Genomic DNA, 24,738 nt, shown 5'->3' on the forward strand with positions numbered 1-24,738 from the left:
ATCTAGCTTTGTAGCTCATTTGGATTGAACACCCGATTAGTATGCGAGAGGTGTTGAGTTCGACATGTAACAAGAGCATTAAATTATATACTAGGTCTAGTGAGTTGCAAGTTATAAGTATTATTTAGTAAATAGGAAGTATTACTCCATATTATAAATTAGATCTCAACAACATTTAATTTCGGATGTCACTTGAATGATTAGTAGAGTGGTGAGAGTTTTACCCCTAAATGACAACAACTTGGTAACTTGGGGGACATTTCCCTGTAGTTCTTTGGTCCCATGAATGTTACTATTAACACAACCAAAATTCTTTTTAGAAAAATGGTCAATTTTGAAAAAAAAAATTGTTATTTAGCTCTTGTACCTCAGTTGGTTAGAGCACCCGTTTAGTAAGCGAGGTCATGAATTAGACTCTCAATAAGAGCACTACATTATAGCACAAGAATAGTTAGTAGTTTTTTTTTTTTTTTTTTTAAATATATAGAAATTATTACTCCATATTTTTTTAGATTAGAAATTAGATTTAAACAAGTTTTAATTTCGGATGTAACCCGTAAGATTATTTATTATAGTGCATAATTAAATTCTAAAAATTAATTGTACAATAAATATATATCTATTGACTAATACCGTACAGTAGAGTGTTTAACAGTAATGTTGTCAAAATTGTAGTTAATGAAAGCTGAATGCAAGTACTAGGATGTAGCTGGCATGAGTGTTGCCCCTAATTGATAAAGGTTGTAACTGGCATGAGATTTGCTCCTAATTGATAACTATTGGATCATTTCTCTGTTGTTATTTTAGTTCTTTGGTGCTATGAATCTTATTACTAAGACAACCAAAATTCTTTTTAGAAAAATTGTCACTTTTGGAAAAAGTGATATCTTGCTCTTGTAGCTCAGTTGGATAGAGCACCCATTTAGTAAGTGGGTGGTCTTGAGTCCAACTCTCAACAAGAGCATTACATTATATAGCCTAGAAATAATGAGTTGTTATTTGAAAGTATTATTCACTATAGAAAAATGTTCAAATGTTGTTGAAATTGTAGCTTAATGAAAGCGCAAATACTAGGTTGCTATTTGTAAGTATGGAATGAGTTTAGCCACTATTTCTCTGTTTTTAAGTTCTTTTGGGACCATGAATCTTATTTCTAAGACAACAAAAATTCATTTTAGAAAATTTGAAACTTTTGGAAAAAGTGTTAACTAGCTTTGTAGCTCAGTTGGATTGAACACCTGATTAGTAACCGAGAGGTATTGAGTTCGACATGTAACAAGAGCATTAAATTATATTCTAGGTCTAGTGAGTTGCTAGTTATAAGAATTATTTAGTAAAGAGGAAGTATTACTCCATATTATAAATTAGATCTCAACAGCATTTAATTTCGGATGTAACTTGAATGATTAGTAGAGTGGTGAGAGTTTTACCCCAAAATGACAACTTGGTAACTTGGGGGACATTTCCCTGTAGTTCTTTTGTCCCATGAATGTTACTATTAACACAACCAAAATTCTTTTTAGAAAAATGTTCAATTCAGAAAAAAAAAATGTTATTTAGCTCGTGTACCTCAGTTGGTTAGAGCACCCGTTTAGTAAGCGAGGTCTTGAATTAGACTCTCAATAAGAGCACTACATTATAGCACAAGAATAGTTAGTTGTTTTTTTTTTTTAAAGTACATAGAAATTAATACTCCATATTTTTTTAGATTAGAAATTAGATTTAAACAACTTTTAATTTCGGATGTAACCCGTAAGATTATTTATTATAGTTCAAAATTAAATTCTAATAATTAAATATACAATGATTATATATCTATTGACTTGACATATTTCTCATATAAATACTGTATAGTAGATTGTTTAATAGTAAAGTTGTCGAAATTGTAGTTAATGAAAGCTTAATGGAAGTACTAGATTGTAACTGGCATGACATTTGCCCATAATTGATAAAGGTAGTAACTGGCATGAGGTTTACTCCTAATTGATAACAATTGGATCATTTCTCTGTTGTTATTTTAGTTCTTTGGTCCCATGAATCTTATTACTAAGACATCAAAAATTCTTTTTAGAAAAATTGTCACTTTTGGAAAAAGTGATATCTTGCTCTAGTAGCTCAGTTGGTTAGAGCACCCGTTTAGTAAGTAGGAGGTCTTGATGAGAACTCTCAACAAGTACTAGTTTGCAACTGTAATGACGTTAGCCCCTATTTCTCTGTTTTTATTTTAGCTCTTTGGTCCCATGATTCTTATTACTAAGAAAACCAATATTCTTTTTATAAAAATTGTCACTTATAGAAATAGTGTTATCTAGCTTTTGTAGCTTAGTTGGTTAGAGCACCTGTTTAGTAAGCGGGAGGTCTTTAGTTCAACTCTCAATAAGAGCATTACATTATACCCTCGGAATAATGAGATGCTATTTGTAAGTATTATTCCCTATATAGAAAAATGTTGTTGAAATTGTAGCTTAATGAAAGCGCACCTACTAGGTAGGTTGCTATTTGTAAGTATGGAATGAGTTTAGTTACTATTTCTCGGTGATTTTTTTTTTAGTTCTTTGGACCCATGAATCTTATTTCTAAGACAACAAAAATTCATTTTAGAGAAATTGAAACTTTTGGAAAAAGTGTTATCTAGCTTTGTAGCTCATTTGGATTGAACACCCGATTAGTATGCGAGAGGTGTTGAGTTCGACATGTAACAAGAGCATTAAATTATATACTAGGTCTAGTGAGTTGCTAGTTATAAGTATTATTTAGTATATAGAAAGTATTACTCCATATTATAAATTAGAACTCAACAACATTTAATTTCGGATGTACCTTGAATGATTAGTAGAGTGGTGTTGAGAGTTTTACCCCTAAATGACAACTTGGTGACTTGGGAGACATTTCCTGGTAGTTCTTTGGTCCCATTAATGTTACTATTAACACAACCAAAATTCTTTTTAGAAAAATGGTCAATTTTGAAAACAAAAAGTGTTATTTAGCCAATGTTGCAAAACACGCTAGGCGCCAAGGGGGCGCCTAGGCGCCGATTTTGTATGTTTTTAAAATTTTTTTTTATTTTTTTAATTAAAAAAAAATTAAAATTTAAAATTTAGTACTAAAACATAAGGTTTTCATAGTTATTTCTTAGAAACTAAAATTAAGAGCTAAAGAAGCATTTGTTTGAGAAATTAGTGGACCAAACCGCCTTTGGCGGTTTGCGGTGTATAGATCTCGAAAAAATACGCGATTTGAAAAAAATAATTGTTCAAATCGGACAACCGAGTCAAAAGTTATGCCTTCCGAAACTTTTCCGACATTATTAAAAGAAAAAAAAAAACCCCGAACCGGGCGGTTAGGCGGTTTAGCTGGCCGCCTAACCGGCCGGCTAGGCGGCCGGCCGCGGAGGAGGCCGCCGAGGCCATTCCTCGCGGCGGCCTCCTTCCGCCTAGCGCCTAGCAACAAGAGCATTACATTATAGCCTAGCAAGTACTAGGTTCCAACTGGAATGAGTTTAGCCCATATTTCTCTATTTTTATTTTTGCTCTTTGGTCCCATGAATCTTTTTTTTTTTTTTTGAAAAATGGTCCCATGAATCTTTTTTTTTTTTTTTTTTTGAAGGTCAACCAATGGGTTGTATTCATAGATAAGCTGAAATAGCATCAGGTAGGATAACATCCCAATACATAGCTGTATCATACTGGAAAGCTGTAGAAGCTAAACTATGTGCTAAATAATTCTGCGATCTAGGAATGAAATTAACATGACTATAATTAAAGGTAGACAAAAAGTTCCTGCATCCATCAATCGCATAGCCAACATATGATCGTGTGAGCAGTTGCGGTGTGGTTAAGTAACTTTGTAGCATCTGGCAATCCGTATAAAGCTCTACATTTTGGTCCCATGAATCTTATTACTAAGAAAACCAAAATTCTTTTTAGAAAAATTGTCACTTATAGAAAAAGTGTTATCTAGCTCTTGTAGCTCAGTTGGTTAGAGGACCCGTTTAGTAAGTTGGAGGTCTTGAGTTTAACTCTCATCAAGACCATTACAACATTATAGCATAGCAATAATGAGATTCTATTTGTAAGTACTATTATTTGTCCTAAGAAATATGTTATAAAAATATACCCTATATGAGGTTTATTCATATATAAAATTTTTGTTATTTAATAATTATCAGCTGCGCGATGCACGGGGAAGAAATTATGTTATTATAAATATAAATAAAAAATCGAATAAATAAAAATATTTTAAATTATTTAATATAATAATATTTTTGAGATTCCATTGGTCATGTATTTATTATTTTTTTAGAATACAAAATTACAATTAAAATTAAAATTAAAATTTTGTATGGTTAATATAATCTCTAATTATGTACATATTCAAATAAACTTATAAAGAGAATTTACATACTTACATTGATTTATTCTTAATTGTATTTCATCTATATTATAATTTTCACAATACGAATAATAACTAAGATAATTACATTTAGAAAGAAAATTTCAAATTTTGTATTAGTAAATTTAAACTCTAATTGAACACATTTTTTATATGATTATATAATATATTCTTTAGAGACATGTCATTCCATAAACCCAAATGTCATTCTATAAGTCCAAGACGACTTTTTGTGGAGATAATTCAAATGTTTTTTTTTCTTTTAAAAGTCCTAAGTTTATAAATCTAGAAAAACATTAAAAACCCATACGATATATACATTTATATATATTTAAATTTTTATTTATGGCTCAAATGATTTTTTTTAATCTGAAGTCCAATAATTGACTCACGGCCCGCACCATTTGCTTTCTTCATCCTTTCTTGCTTCTGCCATTTCTTTCAAGCATTTGAGAGGGAGAAAAATTATATGTAGAAGCTTGCATTAATTGTACTGTTTCAGATATCGAATAAGCTTTCATCGCAAATTTAATTAATATTGTAATCCCAAAAAGCACCATAAATAACAAAAGCATATCAAATAAACTTTCATTTTAAAGCCAAAGATTTAATTGATATTTGTTAAGGAAAGAAATCACAGAAATCACAAGAAATCACAGAAATCACATATTTCTTCTAGCAAATATTTTCTCTTGTAATCTTGGTTTCATTATTATTATTCTTATTGATTCTATTTCCTTTCTCTGTACCTTATAGTTTGTCTATATAGGGGTGTACATCTTCTGTAATGAACAACAGAGAATAATAGACAGTTCATACTTTTCTTTACATGGTATCATTCCCAAGTTCTTGACTGACGCTCTCTCCTTGCATTGTTCCTGCCGTGTGCCGCTGCCGCCATGACAGACACGGAGGTCGTCGATGCTGACAAGAGGGACGCTAGCAACAACGACGACGATGTCACGATGGTACGTCGTCGTCGTATCTCTCCATACGATCTTTCTCCCAGCGATAACCCGGGTATGCTTCTAACCCAAGTTGTTTTGAAAGGGGATAATTACGATGAGTGGTCTAAATTTATGAGACTTGCTCTTCGTGCCCGAAAGAAGTTCGGATTCGTTGACGGATCTATACCCTTACCTGTACCGACTTCTGATGATGTGGATGATTGGTGGATGAACCATTCATTGTTGGTATCCTGGATACGTAACACGATTGAACCAACGTTGCGTTCCACGATCTCTCATGTTGAACTTGCATCTACTCTTTGGGATGATTTGAAAGCTCGTTTTTCTGTAATTAATGGGCCACGGGTTCAACAACTTAAGCGCGAGTTGACAGAGGTCAAACAGAGGGGTCTCACAATAATGGCCTACTATGGTAAAAATGTGGATCGTTATCCTACTTGTGTGTGCAAAAAATGCACTTGCCAAATTGACATTGCTTTAGACAAAAAACGTGAAGAAGAGCGTGTTCATCAATTTTTGATGGGCCTAGACGAAGGGGAGTATGGTTCTATTTGCTCACAGCTCCTGGCTCTTGAACCCCTGCCTACTGTGAGTCGGGTTTATAATATCTTGGTCCAGGAAGAGACGGCTCGTGTCACGGTCCGTGGTACTAAAGGAGGCACCAGTGATGCTGCGGTGTTTGCAACTATCAAGGAGATTACATGCACCAACTGCAAAAAGCCCTGTCATACTATTGACACATGTTTTAAGCTGATAGGCTATCCGGAAGGATGGTCTGGTGGTCGAAACGGGGGACGTGGTGGCCGTGGAGGAGGCCGTGGCAGCAACTGTGGCGGTGGGAGAGCCGGCAGGAATGACGGTTGCGGTATATCCGGACAACATCCCGGCGGACAGGTGACAGCACATGCCGCAACCGCCGACGCGTCATTGACTGCTTTTCCGGACTTCGACAATCTTACTCCTGAGAAGTGGAATGTAGTTCGTCATGGCTTGTCTTTGTCTCTAACAGGGTCAACTTTGAACGAATCGTTGTCAGGTATTCCTTTACCTCGCTGGATTATTGATACAGGGGCATCAAATCACATGACAGGGAATATTAATTTATTGAGTAATATTCAGCAAACAGACCCTTGTACCATTGGTTTGCCAGATAGAAGCCGGGTTATATCAGTCAAATCAGGAACGGTCTGTTTGACGGACAATTTGATTTTGATAAATGTTTTATTTGTTCCTGTTTTAAGTTGCAATTTGATATCTGTTTCCCAACTGACGAAGGACTCAAAATGTGAAGCACGTTTTACAGACAAATTGATAGGAATATTTTTTGTAAGTTTTGATGAAGCCAAATGTACTTTAGATCCCCTTAGTTTTTAGGTCTTTGAGTACAAGCATCATAAATCAGAATAGCGAGTCAAAAGGAATCTACCATAGGAAGAACAAAATTAATTTGAGAAATTAATTTTGGTCCTACGAGTATTCATCAGAGAAAGAAGCATAAAGGAATGGCGTTGCAAAGAATGACTGGATGAGCCTAACAACGAAATGGTAGAAGTCCTTACTCAAAACGATCACACCCGAGATTGATTCCCCCCTAAGGATTTAATTTTTACAAATCAAGTTTTCGGACAAGCACAATGTCCAAAAGAACACAATGCTACCAAAAGAGCACGATGTGTGCTGACAAGCACAATGTTCAAAAGGAGCACAATGTATCAAAAAGAACACAATGTTCTAAAGGAGCAAAATGTTCTACAGGAGCACGATGTGTCCAAAGGGAATGTTCTACAGGAGCACGATGTGTCCAAAGGGTCACAATGTGACCAAATCAGAAAAGCACAATGTTCAAGTCAAGGAGCACGATGCTCAAGTCAAAGGAGCACAATGTGGCAAAGAAGCAAGATGATCAGAAATTGGATAAATTCGAAGGAATTTATTCTAAGGCTACCCACATGCCACAAGAATCCAAAATTGCCTGAAAGACATTTGATCAGAACGGAAAAATATTTATGAAGACATGAATATAAAAACTTATCCTAGAAATAAATTCTATCAGATGAATTTATTTCAAAGATATGTTGGATATTCAAAAAGACAAAAAAAAAATAATATTTTAAACAACTAGCAAAATCAAGTTGTGATAAAATATTATTTGTCAGGCAAGTTGACAATCAAATCAAAATTAAAGACCTACTATTGTCAACAATATCAGGCTATGAAGATTCAAATTTCAAATATCAAATTATCCCACTGCAACAGATATATTTGATTGCCTATAAAAAGCCATGAAGACTTGAAGACAAAAGCAGAGGTGTACCAGATAGACACGAGATAGAAGTGCAATACACACGAAAATTTAAAAGTGCAAGTGCTCAAATATTCTTAGAGACTTAGTCTGAATAGTCTCAAAAAAAATCTAGTTGGAGAGAGATACAATTACCTTTGTATTTGTAATTGTAAAAAGAGTATAGCTGTGTGCAAAATACTCTAGTGAGTGTAGCTGTGTGCAAAACACTCGTAGTTGCTAAGTGTAGTTGTGTGCAAGACACTTAGTTGGCGTTGAGTATAGCTGTGTGCGAAATACTCGGAGTTGAGTGTAGCTGTGTGCGAGACACTCGGAGTTGAGTGTAGCTGTGTGCGAGACACTCGGAGTTGGGTGTAGATGTGTGCAAAACATCCGGAAGAAGTGCTTGTGTAGCGCTTATTTACTATTGTAACTGTGTGCGAAAAATAGTGAATTTCTCCTAGACGCGAAAGGAGAAAAGTGGACTAGGAAGATTACGCCACTTCCGAACCACTATAAATTGCCTCTCTCATTTACATACCGCATTTACATAATTTGCTCTATCTATTTATTTATCCGACTAACCCGTTTACTATTCACAGTCAATCTTAATCGTTCGGGTTTAATGTGTTTTCACGTATGCATGTGACTCAAACTTCTCGAGCTTAAATATTGAATTATTCTAAGCAAGTTTGACGTGTTGCATGTAACATTCGTTACACGGTCGACGTGATACGTTATTTATTTACAATCTTGAATATTGTTACTATATATTGAGTGAACCATCTCCTTTATATATTCAAGATATCTCTGTCACTTTACATATCATTTGTACCTATCTTACATGCGCATTTGAATTATTGATTGGGCATAACTCTTTACATACTACCTATTCCGCTGTGCAGTTTAAACATACTCTATTTACTTGTTACTTAGAGTTGAAGTTACCAAAGAGTTATTTATTTCGAAAAAAGCTTGAAAGTCTATTCATCCCCCCCCCCCCCTCTAGACTTTCACCACCCTATCGGGACCAACAATTGGTATCAGAGCGGTTGTCTATTTGAGTTAACTTTGACTGCTAGACAGGTCTCGAAAAATCAAAATGATGAAAAGAGATATGGCTCTTGCCCAAAATTTATTATTTTCCTTAGAAAAATTTGATGATTGGAAAATTCGCATGCAGGTACATTTATCCGCATTACATGATGAAATGTGGGAAGTTGTTACAAGTGCTCCTATTGAGATTTTGCAAGTCAACACCTCATCCGTACAAACAAGTGACACTCCACAATACATTCCAAAACCAAAAGAGGAATGGTCTCGTGAAGATAGAACAAGAAATAACTTGGACAATATTGCCAAGGATATTTTGTTTAAATCTATCGATGACACGATATTTCCAAAAGTTCGAAAGTGTCAATCTGCGAAGGAAGTTTGGGAAACACTCATTCAAATTGGTGAAGGAGACAAGCAAGAAAAAGATAATAAGCTCACCATAGCATTAAAGAAATTCGAGGATTTCAAAATGCTAAACGGCGAGAATGTTACTGACATGGAAACAAGATTTGCCAAAATCTTAAGAGAGATTAATGATCTTGGAAAAGATATTAATCAAAAAGAAATTTCACTCAAAATTCTACGTGGTCGACCATCTACATGGTACATGAAGGTCACGGCCATGAGAGATCATAGAGATCTAAAAACCCTATCGACCGATAAGCTCTTTAGTGATTTAAAAGCTTATGAATTTGAGATGAAATCAAGATTAGAGGAAGATCATGAAGAAAAGAACAACGCACTTGTAGCCGAGCAACCATCAACCTCAAGGTCAGTACAAAATGTTGAATTATTGCCTAATGATCAATTTGCTCTTTTTGTCAAAAAATTTAGGAAATTCATGAAGAGAAGCAACTACAAGAAAAATCCACATGGGAAATCGTGGAATGCAACAAAGAATTCGAAGAAAGAAATTGTTGAGGAAGATTCGAATTTATGCTACAATTTTAAAAAGCCTGGACACTTTGCAGCAAGTTGTTCACACCCTAAGGTAAGTAAAAGTCAATATACAAATGTTTCTAACTCTCAACAGGAAGAATTCAAGCCCAAAGATAAAAGGTTCACAAAGGAGAGAAGAAAAGCACTTATTAGTGACCCACTTCAAATAAGTGAGTCAGAAGAATCTTCAAGTGATGAAAGTGACACCTCAAAGGATGACAATGCAATGTTTTGCATGAGCATCTCCAACAACTCACCATGCGAGGACATGTGTCTTATGGCAATGGAAGTGAAGAAAATGAGGTAACATCTAACTCTTATGATTCTGTAAATTCTTCATTTTCTAGAGAGTTCTTCTTTCACTTAATGGAAGAATTAAAAACGTAATGGACACTAACTCTCAACTCAAAGAGCGCAATTGTCTTTTGATTCTTGAAAAAGATCAAATAAATGAAAAATTGCAAAATGCTCTACTTGAAGTGAAAGACTTGAAAGATAAAATTATTTGTCTTCAAGAAGAGTGTAAATCAAGGGAAGTGAGAGAACACAACCTTAGAGAGGTTATAGCAACATTTACACATTCATCCAAAATAATGGACAAAATGGTAAATATGCAAAAACACTCAAGTGATAAAACCGGACCTGGTTATGATCCATCGTGTTCTCAAGCCTCCAAGAACTTGGCCAATTCTACTACTACTTTAAGTAATAAAGTCCAAGTAGTAAAATTTGTAAAAGGTCAAGAAAGCACAGTGAGACAAGGAATTGGTTACCAAACGAATGTCAAAATTAATACTGTTAGGCCGAAGCCCCAAAGAAACATTATTTCGCATAAACAGTATAAAAAAAGGCAAAAGTTTGTTCCTAAATGGAAACACACCAATGAGTCTAGTGCACAAAGCCCTCTTAGGAAAATGGGAAGGAATCCAAGAATTGAGGCAGGGAGATTTTATCCCTCAAAACAAGGTTGGGTTGGTTATATTAAACCATGGACTATGTCCAGATTTAATGCCTATCCTAGGCCCAAACAATCTTCTTCCCACATGCCAAAGAATCGAGTAAATTTTCAAAATCCGGCACAAAAATTATTTTCAAAAATTAAATAAGATTATAATATGTTTAATGGTTACCAATCACCTAAACATAGATCAGTGAGTACAAGGTGGATTTGGGTACCAAAAATGACTAACACCCAAGGACCCAAATCAAATTGGGTACCTAAAAATGTTTAATTTATTTGCAGGAAGTTTGGTACTTCGATAGTGGATGTTCTAGACACATGACTGGAAATAAATCTAGTCTTGTGAATCTTAAAAATATCGAAGGACCAAAAGTCGTATTCGGTGGAAATGAACGATACGGCATAACAAAAGGAATTGGTACAATTTTTCGAAATGGTTTGAAAATCGAAGATGTATCCTTTGTTGAAGGTCTAAAATTCAACTTGTTGAGTACAAGTCAATTTTGTGATAAAGGATATCTAGTTGAGTTCTTCAAAGACAAGTGCCAAGTGAAGAATAATTCCTCGGGAGAAGTTGTGCTCGAAGGAATAAAGAAGAAAAATATGTATGTTGTGGATTGGAACACAACAAAAGAATCAGTGTGTGTACTAGTAAACAACTCACACGCAACAAGTTGGGAATGGCACAAGAAGTTGAATCATCTAAACTTCAAGACAATCAACAAGCTAGCAAGAAACAAACTCGTTGAAGGTTTACCCGACATTTTCTACAAGAAAGATCAAATATGTGATGCTTGCCAAAGAGGAAAGCAAATCAAGTCATCTTTCAAATCCAAAGCCCAAGAATCTACAACAAGACCTCTAAGTCTACTACACATGGATCTATTCGGTCCAGTAGACCCAGTAAGTCTAAGTGGTAAGAAATATACACTAGTTGTTGTTGATGATTTTTCCAGGTACACATGGACGATATTTCTCAAAAAGAAAAATGAAGTAGAGCAAAAGCTGCCAGAACTACTCAAGCTACTACAAAACGAGAAAGACTTGAAAATTGCAAAAATCCGAACTGATCGAGGAACAGAGTTCGTGAATCAAGTAATTAAAGCCTACTACAATTCTCAAGGAATTCTACATCAATTATCTGCCGCACGTACACCGCAACAAAATGGTGTAGCCGAAAGAAGAAATAGAACGCTAAAAGAAGTCACACGAGTGATGATTACGTCAGCCGAGCTACCTAAAAGATATTGGGCTGAAGCAATCAACACCGCTTGCTATACGCAAAATCGAAGCTTGATACACAAGTCTTACAATAAGACTCCGTACGAATTATGGAAAGGGAGAAAACCTAAACTTAATTATTTTCATACTTTTGGCATCAAATGTTTTATTCTTAATAATGGTAAAACATATCTAAAGACTTTTGATGAGCGTGCAGATGAAGGAATATTTTTGGGATATTCATCTTCCAGCAAAGCATTCAGAGTATTGAACAAAAAATCAATGGTGGTAGAAGAATCAATTCATGTTACATTTGATGAAGCTCATAAGAAGAAAACCCAGAGCAACAAAAATGATCAGGAAAGTTGTCAAGTTGAAAAGTCATTTAATGATACTAACATATCTTTCAAAGATCAAATTATACAGGGTATGGAGCAATTGGACATTGATTGCAATAGTGAAGGACACGTGGAAGTCAATGAAGATCCCCACGTGGAAAGTCAAAATTCTCAAGTTGAAACACAAGTTGGAGATCAATCTGATGAGCAAAATGTGTCTACCTCCAACTTACCTACTGAGCAAGGAAATGTGGAAAGCCCATGCAACCTACCACCTGACTTGAGGTGGCTCAAAAATCACCCTCTAGAGCTAGTGATTGGAGATCCACGAGACGGAGTAAAAACAAGGTCCTCAAATATACATACTTTATTTTCTTGTTTTCTTTCTCAGGTGGAGCCCACAAGCATTGAAGAAGCTCTAAGTGATCCAGATTGGATTAATGCAATGCAAGAAGAGCTCGATCAATATAAAAGAAGTGACGTATGGGAATTAGTTCCAAGACCTGAAAATTACAATGTAATTGGAACAAAATGGGTTTTTTCGGAATAAAGCAAATGAGGATGGAATTGTCATATGAAATAAAGCACATTTAGTGGCAAAAGGATATTCACAAGAAGAAGACATAGATTTCGATGAAACGTTTGCACCCGTTGCAAGACTGGAAGCCATTAGAATATTTCTAGCATATGCCGCGTACAAGAATTTCATTGTCTATCAAATGGATGTGAAAAGTGCATTTTTGAACGGCTTACTTGAAGAAGAAGTCTACGTTGAGCAACCTCCCAATTTCGAGGTAAAAGGTGATATTAATAAGGTCTACAGATTAAAGAAGGCGTTATATGGGTTAAAACAAGCACCGAGAGCTTGGTTTGACACTCTATCAACGTTCCTAATTAACTGTGGTTTTACAAAAGGCCTTGTTGATAAAACCTTGTTTAGAATTCAAGAAAATGATCACATTTTATTGGTACAAATTTATGTTGATGATATTATATTTGGTAGTACTAATAAAACTTTATATGAGAAATTTTCCAAGCTAATGCAGAATAAGTTCGAGATGAGCATGATGGGAGAGTTGAACTACTTTCTTGGATTACAAGTAAAGCAACTCAATGAAGGAATATTCATCAATCAGGCCAAATACACGAAAGATCTTATAAAGAAATTCGGTCAAGATGGAAAATCCTCAATCAAGATCCCGATGAGCACATCTTTAAGATTGGATAAAGATGATGAAGGCAAGGACGTTGACGAAACAAAATATCGAGGAATGATTGGATCATTACTATACCTCACTGCAAGCCGACCAGATATATCTTATTCAGTGGGAGTATGTGCCAGGTTCCAGTCAAAGCCAAAAGAAAGTCATTTTCTTGCTACCAAGAAAATCATCCGATACCTAAAAGGAACAGTCAATGTGGGATTATCGTATCCCAAAGAAGGTAATTTTACACTAACTGGTTTCTCAGATGCAGATTTTGCAGGATGTAAAATCGATCGAAAAAGTACCTCAGGGACATGCCAGTTCTTAGGGGGAAGATTGGTATCATGGTTTAGCAAAAAGCAAAACTCCATATCCACGAGTACAGCGGAAGCTGAATATATAGCTGCTGGGAGTTGTTGCGCGCAAATTCTTTGGATGAAACAACAGCTGAAAGATTATGGCGTGAATTGTGAAAATGTCAACATATTGTGTGACAATACAAGTGCCATAGCTATAACTCACAATCCCGTGTTACATTCAAGAACAAAACACATCGATGTGAGACATCATTTTATCCGGGATCATGTTGAAAAGAAGGAATTGTCAATCAAATACATCCCGACCGAGAATCAATTAGCTGATATTCTCACAAAGCCTCTGTGTGAATCAAGATTTTCGAAATTAAGACACGAGATGGGCATGATTGAATTGAGCTAAGTCTCTAAACTCTATTAAAATTATAAGTTCAATTTTCATATGAAATTTTGATACTTTATCTGATTTTATTTTGTGCCTATGTGTCACACATGCAAAAGTTATCACATCTTAACATTTAAGTCTACCTATCTCAATTGCATGTATCTCTATTTCAACCGTGTATCTACATAGATATATGCACAAATAAAAATCATTTAGATCTACACAATCTTACCATTTAAGAGTGACAAGATGGTATGATGATAAGTTGCCTTAAATAAGAACGCCTTTTTATGGTAGTTGTGCATAATAAATTGTCTAGAAAGAATAGATTTCTCTTTCTTCCATCTACATAAAACGTGTAGATATATACATATTATTTTCGGAATAGATTTAGTGCTCTATGAATTTTATTTCAGGTAAAATCAGTCCGAGTATCTAAATTTTGGCGCCACATCAGCAGATAAATTGGATGGAGAATATATAACCTAAACTAACTATCAGTTAGGTCAAAGGTTGGAAGCTATTGGAATATCAAAAATACCCCTCACTTATTTAAAAGTCAACATTTAATTGTGAGGATATTTGTGTAAAGACACCTTCCTTCCACCCAACCGGTTGGAAGAGCCACCATTACACTCAAAACTCTCAAAATCCTTTCATCTTCCATAGCCGAAACACTCAATCTTCATCTCTTTCAAAATCTTCAATCCCTCAATCTCTAAAAATACCAAGCACATTATGGCTACCATTGGAGATTCAAGCTCTCAACTAAATGAAGAACACTCTACACAACTCAACCTCACGAAGCTAGCAGTTGGAATCAAGGCCGGAGGAAGTTTTGACCCTCAAGGATTTCTCAAAGAAGCCGAGAACTCTCATCTTGCACAAAGAATCATCCATGCACTTCAACAAAGTAATCTCATGAGGTTATGTTCTTATCCATACTCAGGATTTTATGATGAAGATGTAACAGATTTTTATGTGAATGCCAAGGTTGTTGGATGGACCATTGAGTCCACCGTGAATGGAACTCTCATCACCATTGATGAACAAGAGTTGCACACAACCTTTGGACTGCCTATATCTAGTCTAGAACAACCACTGTTGGACTTAGATGTTCACACATGATCACACGGAAATTTGGACAGAAATTCAGAATGAGAATGCTTCTCTCGAACCAAATCTTTCCGGTCAAAATCTGATTTGAAGTTTGAGTATGAGATGCTAGTTAGAATTCTCTATAAATGTGTATTGTGCAAATTGAATAGTATGCAGGATATATCACCCGTGAGAATTGGATATTTGCATGCTGTGATGAATGGTGTTAAGGGTGACTGGAGTAAGCTTATCTTGAGCCGGATTGCACATTTTGTGAAAGGTGCAAAAATTAGGAATGGCAAGTTCAACCGCATCCTAGGGTTCGGATTGCTTATTGGAGAAATTATAAAAATGAAAGGGTTACCAATGAGATCAAGAAAGCCTTTTGGAAGTAACCGAATTTTGTTTAAGGATCATGAAGAATCAACTGATTTGAGCTCCAAGAGAAAAAGGAATCTGAGAGGCATTCCTGCTAGGAAAATGCCAGTTGTAGAAATTCTTGGTTTATCCTCTCAACCCTCAACTCAATCCCATGAGAACCCTACCTCAAGCCAAAATCCAAACACAAGCCAAAATCCAAACACAAGCCAAAATCCAACCATAAGTCACAATCCCAATACAAGCCAAAGATTATTGAATCCTTTTTCCCAAATTAACGAAATAGAGTCAATGATGAATGAGGAGATTTATCAAGTTGATGGACTTGATTTGGTATTAGTAAATGAATACCGAAGAGTCCTAAATTGGAGAAAATGGAGACTTGGTTCTTATCAAGATTTGATGACAAAGGGACCGAGTATGCAAGAAGAAGAATTATTTTCCTTGAATTGGATTGGTAATTTTGATGTTGGCCATGCAACTTTGATGTCTACGGTGAATGGGATATTTGTGAATAAATTGAAAGCTAAGTTGACCGAGACTACTCTTGATGGCACAGTCCAAGGAGATATGCCTACAGAAGATGATTTCCTAGTTGATATTGATGAATTTGTTACAAGGAATGTAGAAGAAGTAAATGTCACATGTGGTGCACATTTAATGGACAGTGGCTTAAATGATGTGAGTGTTTTGAATTTCACTGAAATAAGTCAAGATCAAAATTCCATGCAAGCTAGCCAACACACGGAGGAAATTCAATCCATTCATGCAGAAAGTGCACAAGGTGACACGCACGTGTTACACACACCGGAAAGAGAAGGATATCAAGTGGAAAATCAAGCACAATCTCACATGCTTGAAGTTAATTCTGCTCAAGAAGGAGCAAGGTGTGTTCCCACAACCCGAGAAGAGCAAGACATTGATGGCACAACCTCAAAGGAAAAATTGGAAAATCTGGAGAAAGTTGTACTAAGCCTTGTTGACCGAATGGAAAGCATGTTTCAAGGCATCTACACTCATGTGGATCATGTTGTCAATACTCAAGGTGGAAAATTCGAAACATCTTTTGATGAAAATCGGAGGAGTCAACAACATTTGATCGACACCCACCAAGCACTTGAGAGACAAGTTGGAGGATTGAATGCAAATGTCAAGGGGCAACACAATGAGTTCTACATCCAACTCTCTCAAATCCTCAAGAATTCTGGAAAGGCAAATGAAGTAATTGACGTGAGTCAAAACCAAGGAATTCTCAATGTTGTTCATCAACATGAGAAGCAGATTAGTGATGTCCACACGGATCTCATCTCCGTCAACACCAAAGTAGGTTGCCTTCGGGGATCATATGAAAATATTTCCGAATCTATTTCATCTCTTCGTGAATCGGTTCATACACTCCTTGATTACGCCAAAAAAGGGGGAAGAAAGATTCAGTCATTTGGAAGGCATGCTTGAGATGATGATGACTGCCATGGCCACCCGAAATGTTGGCACAAGCAGTAGTAGAGGTGGAGGAGGCAGATCTGCTGGCAGAAATGTTGCTAGAAGAGGAGGATTAGAATATTGGTTCGGTGGTGGTGAGGCTGGCAGTCCAGGAGGATCAAGCAGCGCAAATACCACTAACCGTTCTTTTCGTGACATTGTTTGTGCAGGTGGAAATGTTGAGAAAATTAATTGGTATAACTGTGTAGCTCTCTATTTGGAATCCACACCAAGAGATGGTAGAGTTGAAATGCCAAAGTTGGTGACTTTGAATGATCTACCAAAGGGAATGAAGAAGAGTGGTCCAAGTGATCAAAATTTGTGGGTTTCGAATGAGAATTTCAGGAGAGTCCAAAGCTATGCTAGAGCTTTGATGATCATGGTTCTAAAGGACTATATCAAGGTCAATGATGCCGAGCTACAAAATGGAAGAAGTCTAGAAGAGTGCATCATATGGTATGAAGAAAGTATACTGCCCAGAAGCAACATCATTGAAGCATTCAACTATTATTCAGTTGGGCAGGTATGCAACAATTATGCCATTAGTGACAATTTCATTGATGTTCAAAATCATATAAATCATGTGCTTAAAGAGAGGAGAAACAAAGTAATTAGATGATTTGTATGATTGTCACATTTGTTTTTGTATAGTCTACGAGAACATGAACCCATGAACAATTTTGAATGATTCGAATTATCTGTTTATGATGCTACTAGTTTTCCTTGTTATTTATTGATATTTTATTTGTCTTGAAAGGTAACATTTTTAGCTTAGTTTGTATCAAATCGCATAAATTGGAAAAATGCAAAAATTCATTATTATTAAAGTCCAAAAATGCGAATAGGAATTTTAGTTGCTAAAAATACCTTTCTTAGAGTCAAAATCAAATGTTAAACTCGGCTTGGCTATGTCTAAGTTAATAAAATCTTTTGAAAAATAATTGTTTTTAAAAGACAAACCAAATGACTGAGTAAAGGTTTTGGCGTCATCAAAAAGGGGGAAAATTGATAGGAATATTTTTTATAAGTTTGATGAAGCCAAATGTACTTTAGATCCCCTTCGTTTTTAGGTCTTTGAGTACAAGCATCATAAATCAGAATAGCGAGTCAAAAGGAATCTACCATAGGAAGAATAAAATTAATTTGAGAAATTAATTTTGGTCCTACGAGTATTCATCCGAGAAAGAAGCATAAAGGAATGGTGTTGCAAAGGATGACTGGATGAGCCTAAGGGCGAAATAGTAGAAGTCCTTACTCAAAACGATCACACCTGAGATTGATTCCCCTGTAAGGACTTAATTTTTACAAATCAAGTTTTCGGACAAGCACAATGTCCAAAAGAGCACAATGCTACCAAAAGAGCACGATGCTAAGGAGCACGATGTGTGCTGACAAGCACAATGTGTGCTAAGGAGCACAATGTATCAAAAAGAGCACAATGTTCTAAAGGAGCAAAATGTTCTACAGGAGCACAATGTGAACAAGCACGATGTGTCCAAAGGAGCACAATGTGACCAAATCAGAAAAGCACAATGTTCAAGTCAAGGAGCACGATACTCAAGTCAAAGGAGCACAATGTGGCAAAGAAGCAAGATGATAAGAAATTGGATAAATTCGAAGGAATTTATTCTAAGTCTACCCACATGCCACAAGAATCCAAAATTGCGTGAAAGACATTTGATCAGAACGGAAAAATATTTATGAAGACATGAATTTAAAAACTTATCCTAGAAATAAATTCTATCAGATGAATTTATTTCAAAGATATGTTGGATATTCAAAAAGACAAAAAAAAATAATATTTTAAACAACTAGAAAATCAAGTTGTGATAAAATATTATTTGTCAGGCAAGTTGACAATCAAATCAAAATTAAAGACCTACTATTGTCAACAATATCAGGCTATGAAGATTCAAATTTCAAATATCAAATTATCCCATTCCAACGGATATATTTGATTGCCTATAAAAAGCCATGAAGACTTGTAGACAGAAGCAGAGGTGTACAAGATAGACACGAGATAGAAGTGCAATACACACGAAAATTTAAAAGTGCAAGTGCTCAAATATTCTTAGAGACTTAGTCTGAATAGTCTCAAAAAAAAGCTAGTTGGAGAGAGATACAATTACCTTTGTATTTGTAATTGTAAAAAGAGTATAGCTGTGTGCAAAATACTCTAGTGAGTGTAGCTGTGTGCAAAACACTCGTAGTTGCTAAGTGTAGCTGTGTGCAAGACGCTTAGTTGGCGTTGAGTATAGCTGTGTGCGAAATACTCGGAGTTGAGTGTAGCTGTGTGCGAGACACTCGGAGTTGAGTGTAGCTATGTGCGAGACACTCGGAGTTGGGTGTAGCTGTGTGCAAAACATCCGGAAGAAGTGCTTGTGTAGAGCTTATTCACTATTGTAACTGTGTGTGAAAAATAGTGAATTTCTCCTAGACGCGAAAGGAGAAAAGTGGACTAGGAAGATTACGCAACTTCCGAACCACTATAAATTGCCTCTCTCATTTACATACCGCACTTACATAATTTGCTCTATCTATTTATGTTATCCGACTTGTAAGCACATAATCCACGTTATAAACAGTAAATACGTGGCTAAGGAAAAGAGTTAGGATCACCAACCTCCAGCCATAGCTTTGATTCTTGATCACCAGGGACTCGTTGCAGAAGTTCCTCGGGCTGCTGTAGAATCTGCGTAAGTTTCAGTTATGTTTCTCTCACTTCTCTTAGTGACTCTAGATAGGTGTATGATACGTCAACCGAGCAGTGAGAGGACTTAGGGGTCTAAATAACCTACATCCCATCAATGTAGGTAACCAATTACCTAATGCTGACTAAGTTCTAATACTTAGTCAGCCTATTGATTTGCACCACTTAAATTACTATTGTTATTATATAATAATAGACTTAATAATAATAATAACAATATAGGGAAAATGTTACATTCTCCCACTTGGTGCAAATGCGGAACTCAAAAACAGGATTTACACCAACCATAATGATATGTCCTCCTTAGCGCAAGTAATATCCATTATGATCAAATGCAAATTGCCTTTGAGTACTTTAGGTAATCAAACTTTAATGAAACAAACCATATGTTCATTTCAAGTCCACTGAAGTATGTTTCCTTATTGAGATAAACTGAATTGTGTACACACTCAAAGAAAACATCTGAAGTATCTGAAAAACTGAAGTGCAAAAGAATTTCATTATTCAACTGAATGTATATACAAATTACAAAGAGGACGAAAGTCCTATTTTCTTAATCAGATCCTTAAATTTAAATGGAGGCATGCCTTTAGTAAAGGGATCTGCTAGCATCAACTCAGTATTAATGTGTTCAATGAATACAACTTTATTCTTGACACGCTCCCTAATGGCTAAGAACTTGATGTCGATGTGTTTACTTCGACTCCCACATTTTTCGCTCTTAGCTAGGAAGACTGCAGCTAAGTTGTCACAATAAACTTTAAGTGGCTTAGATATAGAATCCACAATTCTAAGTCCAGAGATGAAATTCTTGAGCCACACACCTTGCGAAGTAGCCTCGAAACAGGACACGAACTCGGCTTCCATGGTAGAAGTAGTTATTAAGGATTGTTTAACACTTCTCCATGAAATAGCCCCACCGGCCAATATGAAGACGTACCCGGAAGTTGACCTCCGAGAATCAACACAGCCAGCGAAGTCCGCATCAGAATAACCAACAACATCCAGGATGTCCGTCTGCCTAAAACCCAACTTGAAATCTATAGTACCTTTGAGATACCTTAGAACTCTCTTCACAGCTCCCCAGTGATCCATGCCCGGATTATGCAAGTACCGCCCCAACATACCGACGGCAAAGGCAATGTCAGGCCTTGTACAAACTTGAATATAGCCAAGACATCCAACCGCTTCAGCATATGGAATATCTTTCATACGCTCCCTTTCCAAGTTATTCTTAGGACATTGGTCCAAACTAAACTTATCCCCTTTTGCGATGGGAGCAACATTCGGTGAACAATTTTGCATCCGAAATCTCTCCAAAACTTTGTTAATATAGGTTTCCTGCGATAGACCTAGTATACCCCGGGACCTATCCCTATGAATCTTTATGCCAATGACATAAGATGCTTCACCCATATCTTTCATATCAAAATTTTTGGAAAGGAACTGTTTCACGTCACGAAGCATCCCCACCTCATTAGTGGCGAGTAGGATATCATCCACATATAAAACAAGGTAACATATTTTACTCCCACTAACTTTCTGGTATATACAAGGATCTAAGGGACTTTCAACAAAACCAAATGATGAAATGACCCCGTCAAACTTAATATACCACTGACGGGAGGCTTGTTTCAAACCGTATATGGACTTCCTAAGCCTACACACCAAATCCTCACCCCCTCTAGAAGAGAAACCTTCAGGTTGTTTCATATAAACTTCCTCTTCTAGATCACCATTTAGGAACGCGGTTTTCACATCCATTTGTTGCAACTCAAGGTTAAAGTGTGCAACTAAAGCCAGAATGATCCGAAGAGAATCTTTCTTTGATACAGGAGAAAAAGTCTCCTTGTAATCAATTCCTTCTTTTTGAGTAAATCCCTTAGCAACGAGTCTGGCCTTGAACCTCTCAATGTTACCTAATGAGTCTCTTTTGGTTTTAAATACCCATTTATAGCCAATCGGCTTGGCCCCATTAGGTAACTCAACAAGGTTCCAAACTCCATTACTCTTCATGGAATTCATTTCATCTTTCATGGCTTCTAACCACAAATCGGACTGTGCACAATTCGTAGCTTGTGAAAACGTTATGGGATCATCTTCAGCTCCAATGTCAGATTCTTGTAGATACGATACGTAATAGCTAGGAACTGCCGAACGCCTTACCCGAGTAGACCGTCTTAATGTTGTAACACCAGTACCTTGTGAAGGTTGTGGCGCCATTTCCTCTTCAGGAACTAGATGAAGTTCTTGAATTGGTTCAACTTCAGTCTGTGCGGGTTCAGGATCTTGCTGAAAATCCTGATTTGGTTCAACCATTGGCTCGAAGTCTAGTTCAGGAGGTTGCTGTAAGTCTTGAACTTGTTCTTCCAATGGTTGAGTTTCAACAGCTTGTGGAATCTCAATAATGGGTTGTACAATCGCAGGTGTGACTGAAGGCGCGTTGCGTATAAGTGCAACTCCGTTAGATGACGTTGAAGGGCAAGAGTCAAAATGATCAAATAAAGGAACTAAGTCCTTAAATCGATCTCTCCCACTGATCAAGTCATCTTCAAGAAACTTAGCATTTCTCGATTCCACTATCCTAGTTGTATGTTTTGGACAATAAAACCTATAACCCTTAGAAGACTGTGCATACCCAATAAAGAAAGCACTTATCGTCCTCGGGTCAAGTTTCTTTTCATGTGGGTTATAAATCCTCACCTCAGACGGACAACCCCAAACACGCATATGAAGCAAACTCGGTTTCCAACCTTTGAAAAGCTCAAAAGGTGTCTTGGAGACAGCCTTGGTCGGAACCCGGTTTAATATATACGTTGCCGTCTTGAGAGCGTCGGTCCACAATGATTTTGGAAGTGTGGAGTTGCTTAGCATACTCCGCACCATGTCCAAAAGAGTCCGATTCCTTCTTTCAGCAACACCATTTTGATCCGAGGAACCCGGCATGGTGTATTGGGCAACAATCCCATGCTCTTGAAGGAATTTAGCAAACGGACCCAAAGCTTGTCCATTTTCTGTGTATCTACCATAATATTCACCACCTCTGTCTGACCTAACTATTTGTATTTTCTTCTTGCATTGGTTTTCAACTTCAGCCTTAAAGGTTTTAAAGGCATCCAATGCTTCATACTTATGATGAAGTAAATACACATAGGTAAATCTAGAGAAGTCATCTATAAAGGTAATGAAATATCTCTGACCCTGCATATCCTTATCTGGACAGCATATGTCAGTATGAATTATTTCTAACAATGTTGAACTCCTATTGGCACCTTTCTTTGACTTGTTAGTCTGCTTGCCTTTTATGCAGTCTATACAAGTCTCAAAATCAGTATAGTCTAGAGTAGAAAGTACTCCATCCTTTACCAACCTTTTAATGCGATCAAGGGAGATGTGTCCCAATCTCCGATGCCACAACATTGAAGATTTATCGTTAACACTACACCGTTTGGTGCCAGTTTGAACATGTAAGGAATCATAACTTGCAACGTTTTGTAAGTGAAGACAATAAAGGCCATTAGACAATGTACCATTTCCAATACAAGTAGAATTATGAAACAATTTAAAATACTTGTTTGAAAAGTTAAAACTGAATCCCAAAGGTACAAGTCTCGAAATGGAAACCAAATTTCGTGAAAAAGTTGGTACGTAAAATGTCCTTTCTAAATTCAAAACGAAGCCACTTTCTAAAATCAGCTTGCAAGTCCCTACAGCTTCAACCGGCGAGCCCATCTTATTTCCGGAGAAGATGTTTCGCTCACTTGACATCGGTTGTCTCAGATTTTGCATATCCTGTAAAGAATTTGCAATGTGGATTGTTGAACCAGAATCAATCCACCAAGTGTTAGCATTAACGTCTGACATATTGGATTCAAAACAAACAAAGGAAGAGGTCATACCTTTCTCAGACATCCACTTCTTAAACTTCGCACAGTCTTTCTTCACATGCCCCTTCTTCTTACAGAAGAAGCATTTCTGTGCTTTCTTAATGTCGGTCTGAGGGGATAATTTTGCTTTCCCTTTAGCTGTAGTGTGGCGCTTTCCAGATCTTCCCTTAGGCTTGGCTATAGCAAGCATGACATTCTCCCCTTTTTGTTCCTGGCGTAGTCTCCCTTCTTCTTGCACACACTTATTAATAAGATCATTAATAGACCATTTCGTGTCATGTGTGTTATAGGCAATTTTGAAGGTGCTATACTCAGGAGGGAGAGTGTTGAGTGCAAAATGCACTACAAATGAGTCTGGCAGCTTGATCTTCAACTTGTCAAGCTGTGCTGCAATGTCACTTAGTTGCATTATGTGACTGCGCACACCATCGGCAGGAGAAAAACGAAGGGAGGTGAACTGCATTATTAAGGTGCTTGCTAGGGATTTGTCAGAAGTTTCATACTTCTTGTCAATGGCCTCAATACACTGTTGAGCGGTTTTAAGTGTATCAACCGTGCGACGTATATTACTCGGAACCCGAGACTGAATGAAAAATATGCACAGGCGATTGGATCGTTCCCACTTAGCCCAAAGGTCTTTGGCTTCTTGAGAGCTCGTCGCGGTTATAGCCGGGGGCTCTGAATTGTAAATAGCATAGTCCATCTCTCTCATGCCAAAGTAGATTAGGAGTGAATCCCGCCAGTGGCTATAATTATTAGCAGTAAGCATCGGAACATGAATGGGTGAGCTAGTTGGGGTAAGTTCTGAAAGGAAATTATGAATTGGTTAGTTTTTGATTTTCGAGGCATAAATGAACTAAAGTGCATGTTTTACCAATGCAAACTTATGCAAAAGATAAACTCAAATGCCATAAAAATTGCCTGTGGGCTAAATTTTTACGCATAACGAATTTACCAAACTGAATGGTGAAAACCAGAAAGGGTACGGTTTGGGTGTTTCCACTCTTGATGACAAAACTACCAAAACTATATGCCGATACATAATCCCTGTGGGCAAATTATGATCGTAGTCTGGCATTTCATCCTAATCAATCCTACAGATACAACAAAATTGCCTGTGGGC

At 36.6% G+C, this 24,738-nt stretch overlaps 1 non-coding gene across 1 annotated transcript; it reads left to right on the forward strand.

Annotated features, from left to right (window-relative positions):
* The first annotated feature begins 890 nt into the window (after window positions 1-890).
* On the forward strand, window positions 891-964 carry TRNAT-AGU. Its single transcript has one exon. It is a non-coding gene; the product is annotated as a tRNA-Thr (tRNA).
* The last annotated feature ends 23,774 nt before the right edge of the window (window positions 965-24,738 follow it).

Source organism: Ipomoea nil, unplaced genomic scaffold, assembly GCF_001879475.1.
Source record: "Ipomoea nil cultivar Tokyo-kokei standard unplaced genomic scaffold, Asagao_1.1 scaffold2165, whole genome shotgun sequence".
NCBI lineage: Eukaryota > Viridiplantae > Streptophyta > Magnoliopsida > Solanales > Convolvulaceae > Ipomoea > Ipomoea nil.